Source organism: Schistocerca gregaria, chromosome 3, assembly GCF_023897955.1.
Source record: "Schistocerca gregaria isolate iqSchGreg1 chromosome 3, iqSchGreg1.2, whole genome shotgun sequence".
Classification (NCBI taxonomy): Eukaryota; Metazoa; Arthropoda; class Insecta; order Orthoptera; family Acrididae; genus Schistocerca; species Schistocerca gregaria.
In genome coordinates, this window is record NC_064922.1 from 454,996,063 (window position 1) to 455,010,901 (window position 14,839).

The following is a 14,839-nucleotide window of genomic DNA, read 5'->3' on the forward strand; positions in this document are numbered from 1 at the left end:
ATTCAAAACAAACACTAGCATTACTAGCACTATGGCTGACTAAAGGGACTCTCTCTGACTGTATTCAAAACAAACACGAAATCTATGGAACACTATTAATAGCACTCGACAATTAAAGCTTCCTAAAAGCAAAAACACACGGAAGAAGAAGTGACAAGTAAGAAAAATACTGTTAATACTTAAATTAAGGTAGCTCGCTGCACAGCAGACGTAAAGCAGACGGCGGTTAGGGCGACACTGACACTATGTGATCGACTCCTGCTGATGTGTCTCAGCTCAAACCATGCAACGTTCTTACAGTAATTAGATCAATTATTTTGTTCACACATTAACTTTCTCGTGTTTCGTATTACGCTCCTGGTGAGTTATTACGTTAGTTATATCCCTGTAATTTTCTTGCTACTTTCTCTGAAATTGATGCAGCCATCCACGTGCTTTTTATATTTTCACTCATAGAAACTAATATTAATCTTTCCTTACATGTATCTGTGTCCTGATACTATGTTTACTTTTTTTTCCTTTCTGTTCAGTTGTTTAAACAACTCAAGTGCCAGTCTTTTGTATTTATGTGTTTCCTTGTCTAATCGACAGAAGTATCTAAATTTTCTGTTAATGGCTCTTCGCCATCTCTGTACGATCTCACTTTTCCATTTTGTTGTATTACATTCACATTCTGCATTTAAATAAACAGAGGTGCGTGGTGGAAGTTACTTATTTCAATAGTCAGTAGCTTACACCCAGCCGATTTGACGCCATATTTGTTTACAAATGTGGCAGTATGCATGTGATGTGTTACGACAGCAAAAGGAACCTGTGACCACTGAAGGTACTGTAGTTTACTTACTTAATGTTTACCATTAGATATCAGTTTAATTTTTTGTCAAAAGTAATCCTAAACCATATTCTGAAATAGTGTCTTGTTTTCTCCACTAGGCAGTGTCACAAGTTCCTCCAAAAATCGTAACACAACACACACACAAATGTAATACTTACTAATGTAAATCCACCCGATGATGGAGGTTTAAACCTTCGAAACGCGTCGTGGAAATAAATAAAATGGTGACTGGTAACAGTGAACTTGTTGTTTCATTTAATGTCAGTAACAGTCACGGTAAAGCCTAACCTAAAAATGTTCGCATTTAAAGACAGTAGCTCATCAGTTACCACTATGACGTTCTTTCTTTGCCAGTGCACACTTACTAATTACCGTTTCTGTGTGATTTCCTACATTACACAGGTACATGGTATTGGTCCACATTCTAGCCATCTAGCTTCTCCAACCTTTGTATAACTATGATGCATTTCAGTTCAAATCTTCATGTGCCTCTCTTATTCCAATTACTTCTGTTAGCTTTCAGAGAGTTTCCTATTACCTGTTGAACTACTTCATAAGCTAGCTTCTTTGCCCTTCTTTTGTACTGCTTGTCTTTGACAATAATTCTCCCTTTGTTTTATTACTCCTCTATTCTGTTTTACTCTCATATGGCTGTTAATTTTTTTTGTCTTTACAAGCTATCAATGAAATACGAAAAGAACCTAAGGATCAGCAAAACTGGTAGAAGGATAACATGAACTATTTTTTTATGGGATGTATCTCCATCTTTGTTTGATGCCGCAAAGTGTGTATTAGGCTTTGGATAGACTGAATCAGACAAAACACTTAAATGCTTGAACTATCGCCGTTTTCGTGTTATTGCACTGATTTTTGCAAACTAATGCGTACAGACATTTGGTGATATCTTTGCTAACCTAATGTCTTATTGGAGAATTTATTACGTTACACACAGAACACTGAACCACACATTAATAGGCATCTCTTGTTTATAACTGGAGCAATTTTTCCAGACAGATTTTCTTGGGAAGTACCTAAATATGTCGCTTAGAACAATACTAGTACCACATGTTTTCACCCTTCAAACCAGAAATGTTTCGTTCAACACTCCTTCTTCATGGCGTGCTTGATCAACTGGTTCGGCAAAACATCTGCATCTCTGTCCTGAAAGCCGGACTCGGCTATATTAGGTAGTTTCGAAACTGTTAGAAGGTAAGGGGACCAGATGTACGCTTGTGAGTATGGCCAGTCCAACTTACACATGTTCTCTAGCGAGAACCAAGGGCAACTGTAACTATGCTCACGTTGCAACTACATGCATTTGTTAATACTGTTTACAGTACAGTGATGCTCGAGGTCAACATCTAACGTACAGGGTGGACATCGAAACTACGGTATTTTTAGGCGGTGCGTTGGAATCTCGGCCACAGCTATAAATGACTCAGCGTGGTTAGGAGCTGAGCATTATTGCTGCGCAGGTATTCGATGGTGGCTAACGCTGTGTCAGCGCTGGCGACAGAGCCGTGCTTTAGTACTATACACATCAAAAAACGTTTTGCTTCACTCCGGTTTCTAGAACTTCTGATGACAGACGTTGACTGTGGATATTGTATCCCAGAGACATTCCGTTTTACTGTTGAGACGTGTCACTAAACCCACCCAAAGTTGTAAACAATAAGGCATGAGCAGTGCCTATTAGACGGATGGGGCTCGACAGACGGTCAGTTTCAGTTATTCCACCAGGAAGGAGGTACACGGCTCGTGTTGTCTGTAGTTCAACTACGCCTAGACAGTCAGTACCGCGGTTCGATCGCGTCCGCATTGTTACTTTGTGCCAGGAAGGGCTCTCAACAAGGGAAGTATCCAGGCATCACAGAGTGAACGAAAACGATGTTGTTCAGACATGGAGGAGATACAGAGAGACAGGAACTGTCGATGACATGCCTCGCTCAGACCGCCCAAGGGGTACTACTGCAGTGGATGACCGCTACCTGCGGATTATGGCTCAGAGGAACTGACAGCAAAGCCACCAAGTTGAATAATGCTTTTCGTGCAGCCGCAGGACGTCCTATTACGACTCAAACTGTGCGCAATAGGCTACATGATGCGCAACTTCATTCCCGACGTCCATGGCGTGGTCCATCTTTGCAACCACGACACCATGCAGCGCGGTAAAGATGGGTCCAACAACATGCCAAGTGGACGCTCAGGATTGGCATCACGTGCTTTTCACCAATGAGAACATGTCTTCAACCAGAAAATCGTCGGAGACGTGTTTGGTGGTTCAAATGGTTCAAATGACTCTGAGCACTATGGGACTTCTGAGGTCAAACTTATGAGGTCCTCAGTCCCCTAGAACTTAGAACTAATTAAACCTAACTAACCTAAGGACATCACACTCATCCATGCCCGAGGCAGGATTCGAACCCGCGACCGTAGTGGTCACGCGGTTCCAGACTGGAGCGCTTAGGACCGATCGGTCACTCCGGCCGGCGTGTTTGGATGCATCCTGGTCAGGCTGAAGCCTCAGACACACTGTACAGCGAGTGCAACAAGGTGGAAGTTCCCTGCTGCTTTGTGGTGGCATTATGTGGGGCCGACGTACGAAGCTGGTGGTCATGGAAAGCGCCCTAATGGCTGTAAGATACGTGAATGCCATCTTCCGACCGACAGTGCAACCATATCGGTAGCATACTGGCGAAACATTCGTCTTCATAGACGATAATTCGCGCCTTCATCGTGCAGATCTTGTGAATGACTGCCTTCAGGATAACGAAATCGCTCGACTAGAGTGACCAGCATGTTCTCCAGACGTGAACACTATCGAACACACCTGGGATTGATTGAAAAAGGATGTTTAAGGACGACGTGACCCACTAACCACTGTGAGGGATCTACACCGAATCGCCATTGAGGAGTGGTACAAGCTGGATCAACAATGCCCTGATGAACTTGTGGATAGTATGCTACGAGAATACAGGCATGCATGAGTGCATGAGGTCGTGCTACTGGTTGTTAGAGGTACCGGTGCGTACAGCAATCTGGACCACTACCTCTGAAGCTCTCGCTGTGTGGTGGTACAACATGCAATGTTTGGTTTCCATGAGCAATGAAAAGGGCAGAAATGATCTTTATGATGTTCTCTACTCCAATTTTCTGTTCAGGTTCCGGAGCTCTTGGAACTGATGTGATGCAAAATTTTTTTTTATGTGTGTATGTGGTGGCTGAGTGACCCTCGGCCCCACTGATGCTAGATGCATGTCACCCAATAGTGCAATATGCAGAATAGAAAGCAGACCCAACAGGTGCTAGATGGAGACCAGACAGCAGTGTTTCCATTAAGTAATATTGATGGCTGTAACAGCGGACGATGCTTGAGCGACGATGCATTTTTGGGCCTCATGGCGGTCGCCCACTCAACAGCGGTCATCTGCCCGATGTCCTGTCCGAACTGGGCGGGCGCTGTTTATACACGCGTGGACCCAGCGTGTAGTCGTGTGGTCACCTCACGTGTCAGGAAGTCCTTGTGCGGTAACACTGAAGTAGCATCTTGAATTTCGCTATCGCCGCTGGTTGCCGAACTGTGATCGTACTGAGATGCTGAGACCTGACGAATGACGTAATGCTCAAGCAGCAGTGGTCTGCAGGAATCGGCTGCGATTGTACGCTCATCTGGCGGTGTTTTGTAAGAACAGGTTAGCGGTGTTGGATGTGGATCTCCATTGATATGTGCTCGAGCAGAGCAAGAGCTTTCTGGGAGAAAATGGCACGATGGCAATGAAGAAAAAAGATTGGTTAATTATTTTATTTACTGTTGACAGTAATGAAACAACAATGAAACCGCAGTTTACGGTTTCAGCCAACAAGCGTACATGATTATAGTGCCTATAGATTGCAAAAAAGCCGGCCGCGGTGGTCTCGCGGTTCTAGGCGCGCAGTCCGGAACCATGCGACTGCTACGGTCGCAGGTTCGAATCCTGCCTCGGGCATGGATGTGTGTGATGTCCTTAGGTTAGCTAGGTTTAAGTAGTTCTAAGTTCTAGGGGACTAATGACCACAGCAGTTGAGTCCCATAATGCTCAGAGCCATTTTTGATTGCAAAAAAGAAAAGACAGCAAGAATTATTACAGAATCTAAAACAAATATGCCAACTATGCAACGCTAAAGCAAGAATAAAACCATACCTATACGTATTTGCTGCAACAAGTGAGGTAATGTTACCATTGCGTCGTCAATGTAATTAAGCAGAATAGTAGTTTGAATTGCCGAAAGTCCATTGTTCTCGCTGACTGGGATAGCAGACTGATGATAAAAATAAAGAAAACGAGCCACCATAGCCATATCATCAAGAAATGTATTTCAAACGACTGATTCGGCGCAATACGTAAGGCCATAGGGAGGAATGCGGTTCGTTTGTGGAACGTTGACCTCCACTTACTTTTGCCTATATCTTTCTTGCCAACAGAAGGGGAACCTTACGTCCTCGTTTGCAGCAGATGCATTTGCATATAACTATAGTCTTGTTTGTCATAGGTTGCTGTTTATCAGATTGTGTGTATTCAATAGTGATTCTTGTTGTCTGTCGCCTTATTTTTTATCGACAGGAAGTCTAATGATGTCAGCTGCCTAGTCCGAACTGGCAACTGCGGTTTGAAATGTTTTCATGATTATTGTTGCAAAGGAATAAAAGAAGAAAGCTTGAGCTTGTAGCATAATAAGCCGCATGTCAATAAACGCGCCGTAGCCGGGGTAATTCCGCGGAACCGGCGGTTGCGTAGCACGCACTGCGGATGGCTATCGTGTTGTGGCTGATGCACGGCGGCTTAATCACGCCACCGCAGAGCTGTGAGAGACGTGACCACGTGGCGTGGCCGGGCCTCAGGGGACGTATGAAAACCGACAACTGCACGCGTCAGCCGCCAGTAACGCAATGTCAGCTGTCTGAAACCAATACATGTCACTAAGCGGTGCATGTTTCAGTGTTTATGAAATATGTAATAACATTTACGTGGCATTAAAACCGAGAGTTGGGAATGTGCAATAAAGTAATAAAAAGCTCTATACTAGACACGAATTACAACGCAGGTTTTAGGGATACGAATGGCTCAGAGTGATGATTTTACCAGTAGGCCTACCTTCTATGTTAAAGACACATGGAGTTATATAACAAGTCTTTGGCTGAAAGCATTTGATTGTGTCAGCAACGCAATACTTTTGCATAACTTGAAACATCATGGTATTAGGGGGGAAGCACAACAATGGTACATTTCATACCTGGGAAGTCCTCGGGTATCAAAGCACAGAGAAAGGTCTGAATTTGACTGGGGTCAAGAAAAGTGGGGGCCCCAAACGGATCTGTTCTGGAACCGTTGCTTCTCTTCACATGTATCAATGATCTGTCGCTAAACTTGATGCCTGAAAAAATTTTCTCTTTATAGATGACAGAAGTGCTATTGCGAAAGACAGGGGATATAATATAAATGACATAAGCGATAGTGTAGTCAGTAACATCAGAACGTGGCTTAACAGTATCAAAACGCAGTGCATGTCGTGCATATCCTTGTCAAAGCAAAATTTTATTTTTCCAACGTTCACAAACTGTCAATGAGATCTATCATTTTAAATACTTAGGACTGATGACGCATGTAAGGCTTTCCTGGAAGTGTCGCGTTCAATACTTTGTGCAGAAACTTACGGGTGCTGTCTTATGTGTAAGAATGATCCATATTTTCCCTGATCCTGAAACGTCGAGATGTGTTTACTTTGCTTACTTTCACTTTGTTATCTCGTGTGGTGTAATATTTTGGGACGACTCTGTGCACTCTCAGCCCAAATAAGGATGGTGAAGCTGATCTGCTATGACAGTACATGAACACTGTGCAGGCCGTTGTTGAGATGATCCTGAATTCTGTCTGTGCCACCCCTATACCTATATAGGCTGTAACAGGTAGAAGCGCAAATATTTCATGTGTGCACCCCGATATGATCACACATCAGTGTTTTTTTTTTTCTTTTTCGAACAGGCTTCCCACAAACACGTCACAAACTTGGCGATCTGATGTTTTCTGCATGGATGTACTGCACCACTAAGTGGATTACGACTATCAGTATGAATCATATATTTTGTGACTGAAGTTAAAATCGTCTGGGTTATTAGGCCGCCTCATGTTTCTTCTAAAATGTTCGACGTTTCGACCCCTCTGCTGGGATCTTCCTCAGGATCTTTTGGTGTCCACTACCACTGTTCTAGAAGTAGTAGACACTAAAAGATCCTGAGGAAGGTCCCAGCAGAAGGGTCGAAACGTCGAACATTTTAGAAGAAACATGACGCGGCCTAATAACTCAGAAGATTTTGAGTGACAACGGCCACGAAACCCTGCAGACTTACATACATTTATTTTGTATCCAGGCATCCACACTTCTACATCTGACTATCTGCACAGGGGAAAATGAGCATTTATGGCTTCCTCTTGCCACATGCACTTGGAGATACTAACCAATCTAAAAACACACTACTCCTAACAGCTATAATTATTAGCCTGCAAATGAAGCAAATACTGATGTAATGTTGTTCAGCACACAGTCCTGTCACCAACAGAAATATCCCAGAAATTATACCAGTTACACCTTGTAGTCTATCATGAGATTGATTGTTGACAATAGTGATTAATACCGTATGTACTAGACTGAGACAATATGTGCTTGCGAAACACTTCCTTAAGTGTTGTACAGAATTATGTCATGTTTTACTTTCAGCAGATTTCTAGCAGTACTGAGAATGCTGAGTTATAAAAGTATACAAACTGAAAGATTTTCTTGCGGCTCACTTCTATTCCATGCAGGAGTTTTTCACAGTAGCTGAGACTTTTTGTGTAATGTGTTTTTTTCGTGTTTTATGAATTCTTTATTCCTTTTGTTTGTAAATTTTCTAGCCAGCACTTTGTAAACTATATACTGATTCGTTCCATGACCGAGCAGCCTTCGCTCTCATGTTCCCACGAAACCTGATGAATAAGTAAATAAATAAATAAAATAAGAGAAACCCGTGTGTTCTGGCCCTGTTTCACGAGTTTTCGTAGGATATACTGTAGTACTAAGGAGTTTCCTTATTTTCTCTGCATAGAGTGGCAAGTGTGCCTGTATCTTGTGACGGTGAAGAATGATGTCCTACTGCATTCAGTTTGTACGTATATAACACTATTGACAACGATTGGATTAGTTTATATCGCGCCATATGGTGCACGAATACTTGAACATAGGTCGAGGTTCCGTAAATGGTTGTAAATTTAAATGTAAATACGTGAGTCAAATGAAGTGGTTCGACTGAAACAGTAATCCTCTCTGGGTATACTGTTATGATCATTTCCCTAGGCATATATACTAATACTATACATTGCATATATACTAATACTACACATTGCTTTACACTTTCTGGAACTTACGCCTACGGTCCCAGAATTATAGCAGTAAAACCCTCGGCTCAACACATCTCTTGTAGGATCTGCCAATGGTGTTGGATGCGCATCAGAGTGACTCCCTCACACGAACTCTCTCTTTTTACCTGGTAAGGGCCCCAGATTGATGGGCAATATTTGAGACGGTAGCCTAAACTGTCTTTTCTACCCTTTGGGGACCATGTCCACCCGTACAAGGAGTTCGCTTTTCCTCGTCACGATGGCATCTACACCAGCAGCACAATGCAGCGTGTCACACAGCTCGCAGTGTACGTTCGTCGTTGGAAGAGCACAAGTACGAGGTTGCCGTACACACCTGGCCACCAAACTCCATGGATTTTAACCCAATCGAGAATCTGTCGGACCATCGGGCTGTTCGCGCCATGGATTCTCAATCGAGAAACCTACTGCTGGCCACGACACTGGATCGGGATCGCGCCACATCTCTGTCGGTCGATTTCAGAACCTCACTGAGTCTCTTGCCCACATCCGCGCTGCAAAAGCTGGTTATTCAGGCTGTTGACAGGTTGTCACATTACTGTGATCGGACCGTGTACATTAATCCCACAACATGCTGTTATGCGTATTTGTCTATGAATTTCATAGAACTAATGAACTGATACTCAAAATTAATTATCGGTGTACTGCGTCTGACGCCTTCTTAAGTTATTGTATTTCAGAGATGTCTAGACTGTTAGCAATCACTTGAAGAGTGCTATGGTGAATTTCTTCATTTAAAACTTTAAGTCCTAACAAACATTTCGTTATGAAACGTGTTCCATTTACGTTTAACCTCACGCCAAGTTGTCAAGTGGATAAAACCCGGACATTTTAAAAAGTTTGTCAAAACTGAAATATTTAAAAACATAGAGCGCCTTGTGCAAATGGTCATATATATATATATATATATATATATATATATATATATATATATATATATATATATATACATATCAAGAAGTCGGGAATATTTTAATTACGACAAAAATTTAATAATATGCTGATTTCTATCCACATGAAAACTTGTCGCGTAAAATGAACACCTCTGATAACAAAAAGATTTTTTAAGACCTGAAGATACAGCAAATACTGTCGAAACGGTTGTTTTAAATAAAGAAATATTATTGCGATCTTGTCTGTAAAATGTTTTTAGCAAGCAAAACAGATCGCTCCTGCGGGTTTCTCAAAATAAGGAAAACCAATTCCTAAATGTTTTGTCACATGCTTTCCCATTTTTCACACCAGAAATCTTTACTTGAAGTTTCCTTCTTCACTGCATACTCACTCAACTGGTACTATACCTTTATCTACATGTACATATCTGCTGCGCAAGCCACCTTACTGCGTGTAGTGGTGGGTACATGTATCTCTTTCCTCTTTCCTTGTTCCTTTGGAAAATGATGTAAGTGAAGAACGACTGAAGACAAACTTCCGTATGAGTTCTAGTTTCTTAGATTCTATCTTAGCGACAATTTGCGTGGCATGCATGGGAGAAAATGCACTCTAAGCAAAAAGAAAGAAAGAAAGTAAGAAGCAACACACCACGAAGGAATTATCCGAACGAGCTGGAACTGAGTAGATGAAATGTATTAGAACAGACAAACAATGATTACAGTTTCAGATAAATTGGATGACTTATTCAAGAGAAAGGGCTTCACTAATTGAGGAAGTTGAAACGTTGGTGCACCTCTGGCCCTCATACAAACAGTCATTCGGATTGACAAAACATGTAGGGTGTCCTCAGCAGGGGTTGTCCTCGTGAAGGGTTGTTCTCATGCGTCGTTTATTTTATTTTATGTTCATTTATTTTTCGCTTTAGGGTATAATATGTTTCCCGAATCTTCTTCGAATCAACATTCTCGGAAATTCAACAATAAGTGTATCCTTGATATATAACGCATCTCTTGTGACCATTGCCACTAGAGTTTTTTGAGTATTTCTCTTACGGCCTCACACCAACCATACGATCACATGACGTAATGTGCCGCTCTTCTTTGGATCCTGTCGATATTTTGTGACGTTACATTCACAGATCGCTATGCGGTGTTGGATTTTTTCCCGTTTCTTTTTTTTCTTATCTTTGCAGCAGTTAAGTACGCAGCTTTTCAGCTCAGGAATGAACCTTCAGATTGTCTTGACCGAAACGAGCAAATCCAAGTGTGAGTTCCTGCTCCTCATGGCTGGTTGCAGGGCTCTCTGTGTACGGGAAATATCTTCCCACCAGACTGCTGTTAGCGGAAGTTGGCGAGGCCAAGCCAGCCCTGTGGTTTTGTCAGCATAGGCAGCATTCATCTTTGTAGCCTGTGCTAAGCCACCGCAGGTCCATAGAGAATCAATGAGCGAGACGAAAGGCACCCTTCTTGAGCAGAAGAATGCGCTGCCACAGCTATGCGGTGCGCAGTGAGAGAATTAGATATCTTTCATGCCTGATATTATCATCGATTGAAGTAAGTCGGTTCACCTCTGAGCCGTGGCCAACGAGTGGGACACTGCTATCAGCCAATGGCAATCACTTCCATAATAAGTCACGTTCTGTAATCTGTGGATGGCAAATTTCGGCAGGGGTCCCCCGTATTTACGTAAATTTAGAGAAGTTCTCGGTGGTCGTTGTGGCGAAAGGTGGGAGTCCTCCCTTCCATGTAGTCCTTTTTTTTTTTTAGGAGGAAGGGACCAAAATTTTCGAAAAGACTTTCGGTGTGTCGAGGAGGCATGCTTCACATACAGTAAGGCATCTAATCCAGCTTACGATTTGTAGAGAAAGTTTCGCATTTCCAACTTTGCGTTTGCACTATTCGCTTTCTAAGTAGCATACAATTTCCGTGATATGCTACGCAACTTGTGTTGCCTCAGTAATTGTACTGTTTCGTGGATCTTGAATACGCTTACAGCACAAATGCAAGGTGCACACATCAGAAGAGCTTGTCACATTTCCCAAACAGCCTTTCAAATGGTTTTGAAATACCCTCCACAGTGTTAGCGATCCAGTCATCATGCGTTTGAATTTCTTGTGAACTACTATTTACTGTAAATATTACGAGAAATAATGTTCATTTCATTAATAACTGATTACCAGTCATTTTCTTTATGATTCACGTCAAACTATGGGTCAATAAATAATATTGTTAATCGCAGACTTGCTTTGCATGTCAAAATCTAATTATTCTACAACTGAACCTGATTAGGCGCTACAGACTGGAACCGCGCGACCGCTACGGGCGCAGGTTCGAATACTGCCTCGGGCATGGGTGTGTGTGATGTCTTTAGGTTAGTTAAGTTTAAGTATTTCTAAGTTCTAGGAACTGATGACCTCAGAAGTTGAGTCCCATAGTGCTCAGAGCCATTTGAACCATTTTTTTTAACACTGTAGTAAACAGTGAGTAAAACCAAATTAAGCAGAAAAAACAATTACATGTTAAATATATTTTGAAACGAATACAAATTTCCATTTTCAAGACAGGTAAAATTGTTAAAGCACGAAAGATACTTACTTCATTTTCAAGTTTCACATGTTCCATGGTAAAAAGATCTTGTCTTGCAACGTACAAGGTGGTGCAAGACGGATGAAGTATGATTTAACTCTCTATATTTTATATATGTAGTTCCAAAAATGTACTGCACTTTATTCATCAAAAGGATATGTGTCTGAAAAAATTAACAATGTATTCCAAAAACCTTAAATAGATTATACAGCAATTAAGTGGATAGAATATGAAATATTTATAAATACTGTCTAAAATGCAGTCTCATATTTATCAAGAAAAACTGTAGGAAGTGGGGAAAAGTGCTTATTTCGGTCTATAGTGCCCATCGCTTCATGTGATTCTAAAGTCAGTATCAACCAAAAAGCTTAGTTTGTTCCTAGGTACACTATCCTCTAAGGGCAACATTCCCCCCTACTCAAGAATCTGCAGAGGAAGTGCTTCGTGGTCTAATTACATCTTGTTAATATTCTTCCAGTGAATATCAGCCCTGCATCTCCTACAATTTGTTTCATGTGGTCTTTACACTTTAGGTCGCTCAGCACGGATACTCCTACATATTTTACGATTGCCATTGTTTTCAGTGATTTTGCACCAATACCGCTACTGAAGATTAATACTTCTCTTCACTTATTCACTGGTAATACGTCCCATTCATTTAAGTTCAGAGCGAACTGCCATTCCGTGCACCAATCGTCGATCCTGTGCAAGTCTTTCTGCAATTCGTTAGAGGCTTCTGGCGTTGCAACATTCGCGTACAAGACAACTTTGTCTGAAAAAGTCACATAGAACTTCCATCTTTATCCAGTAGATCATTTGTGGAGAGCGGTTCAGCTACCTGCTGGGTTTTATGCACAGCATAACGCCTTCAAATACCGCATACATGATTTTCATTTTCTCTTACTCGCAAGGTGCAAACTATTAGTCCTACTCTAAAAAAATGAACAGCATCAATTTGTAAGAAATTTAATGTAGTTTAATTTTGTACTGGGATACCTTTCCGCTGGAGACCATAGTTTCGAATTATTCAAGAAAACATTTGTGAAGCTCATTTTGTACGTGTTTCTTGAATAATTCGATGGATATGGCCTCTAGGAAAAGGCACCCCAGTACGAAATTTAACTGCCTTCAATTTCCTACAAAAATGTCCTGGTCATTTTTTCTGTGGGACTAATAGCTTCCATGTAGTGGCGGAGAGAGCATAAAAATCTTGCATTTGTTATTTGAAGGTATTGCGGATTGCATAAAATCCAGTGGTAGGGGCAGTTGCATCACCAGATGTATATTGTAAACAGTAATGAGCCTATAAGACTTCCTTAGAGTATTCTAGAATTTATCTTAACATAAATCGATTCCATGCCGTTACGAATGAATGCAGCTGATCATTCTTGAAAATTCATTGTACTGACGATTTTTCCACCATTCTCACCAGAATGGAGCACCATTGTTACAGCTAAGCCTGGAAATCTGTCATCGCTCTCCCAGTAATGACCAGACTGGTACTCAGTGATAGGGACAGTAGACATGCACACAACAACAAATATATCACTTACCATTGGTATGTAGCTAGTCCTTACGACATTATATTCCAGTCAGCACATTGCCACAGAAATAGCTCATTAGTGAATTAAAAGGGTTTGAGGAAAATTCCTGCTTAGTTAAGACAATTCACTTTTTTATATGTAGACATTGCGATGCACCAGGCTTATAAAGAACAAATAAAATTTACGGTTAGTTTAGTTGTGTATTACCACTTGTGCCCTTAATAGAGGTAAGCCATTTGTAAAGTAGCGATAAGAAATGCATCATAGTGTTGATGTTGAAGACTTGGTCATCTGCTGTAATATTCGTAGCTTGCACTCATTGATAACGCATCGAAGAAATAATGTTTCATGTGGTACTACTTGACATTAACACAGAATGCTGAAATGTAATCACTGACGTCGCAGGCGGTAAATAGGAAAATTAGCCTACCTCTACCACAGAGCACCAAGGGGGTCGTGAAGTATGGAAGACCTCAAACCATAGTGAATTTAACGGAGGCTACACTGGCATCATTCTTAGTATAACTTCAACTGAACACTTATTTCAGTCCTCCTCCCCTCCCCTTCCAAGCTCCCCTCACACGTTTCGTGCCATCTTCCTACACGTAATCAGTCGTTATTGATCACGTCCACGAAGATAAGTGGATTACGAATGTCCTGGGATTGTTGAAGACCTTCTCAAAATGGTAAGACGTTTCGGTTCAGTGACCTGTCGGCATATTTGTCATTAGGGATGGAAGTTGGAGAAACGTGAAGCAGAATTAAGCTGTGACCTTGTTTATTCACTGTCATAGCATTAGGGAAACGGCGAAGAGTCTAATTTGATACAGTCAGGTGCTGTTTTGAAACTCACTGCTTGCCAGATTAGATTGAGTCGTGTGTTAATGAGTGTGTTATCTTTATGATAATGCAGTCTCAAACAGAGACTTCTCTCATGTATAATAAGACTGCTCGTATCACAAGTGGTTTTACATGTAAATGCTACGTATTACAATACAGAAATGACAAAGTACAAGAGAACAGCAAATAATGATTATCAAGCAATATTTCATCAAATTCTTCACTTGAAAATTCTCAATTTATAGTTCTTTTGATGTACCATATATTCGTCAGTCACATAATTGTTTACCCAAGCACCCAGAAAACATATATATAAATGCTTAGAGTGCTGATTTATAGCATGTGATATGCTTTTGATCGTAAGTGAATTTTAATTTATCCTTCAACTTTGTACGCTTCTATTTTCTGACGTCTAATGTTAAGGAAGTATGGTGTTCGTGGGTATTGAAATAAAGTTCCGCTTCTGCAAACGTCAATGAGTGCCAAGTTCCTATTGACTGGAACAGTGGCACCAGCCATCCGGTCACCTTTAAGTGGCGGAGAGAAAACAACAGCAGCCAGCGGGGGCGGGCTAAGCAAATGGACCACCGGATGAGGGGACAGGGGGGGGGGGGGGGGGGGGGACGGTCAGCCACGTAATTGCGGCCACAGCCGTAGCCGCCGAGAGCGTAAACAAGCCAAGCCAGGGCA

The 14,839-nt window shown here is 41.6% G+C and overlaps 1 protein-coding gene across 3 annotated transcripts in view; it reads left to right on the forward strand.

The window, feature by feature from the left end:
- The window catches only part of LOC126354006 (U8-agatoxin-Ao1a-like), a 403,061-nt gene that overhangs the window by 254,602 nt on the left and 133,620 nt on the right, over positions 1-14,839 (forward strand). The window lies entirely within an intron of this gene.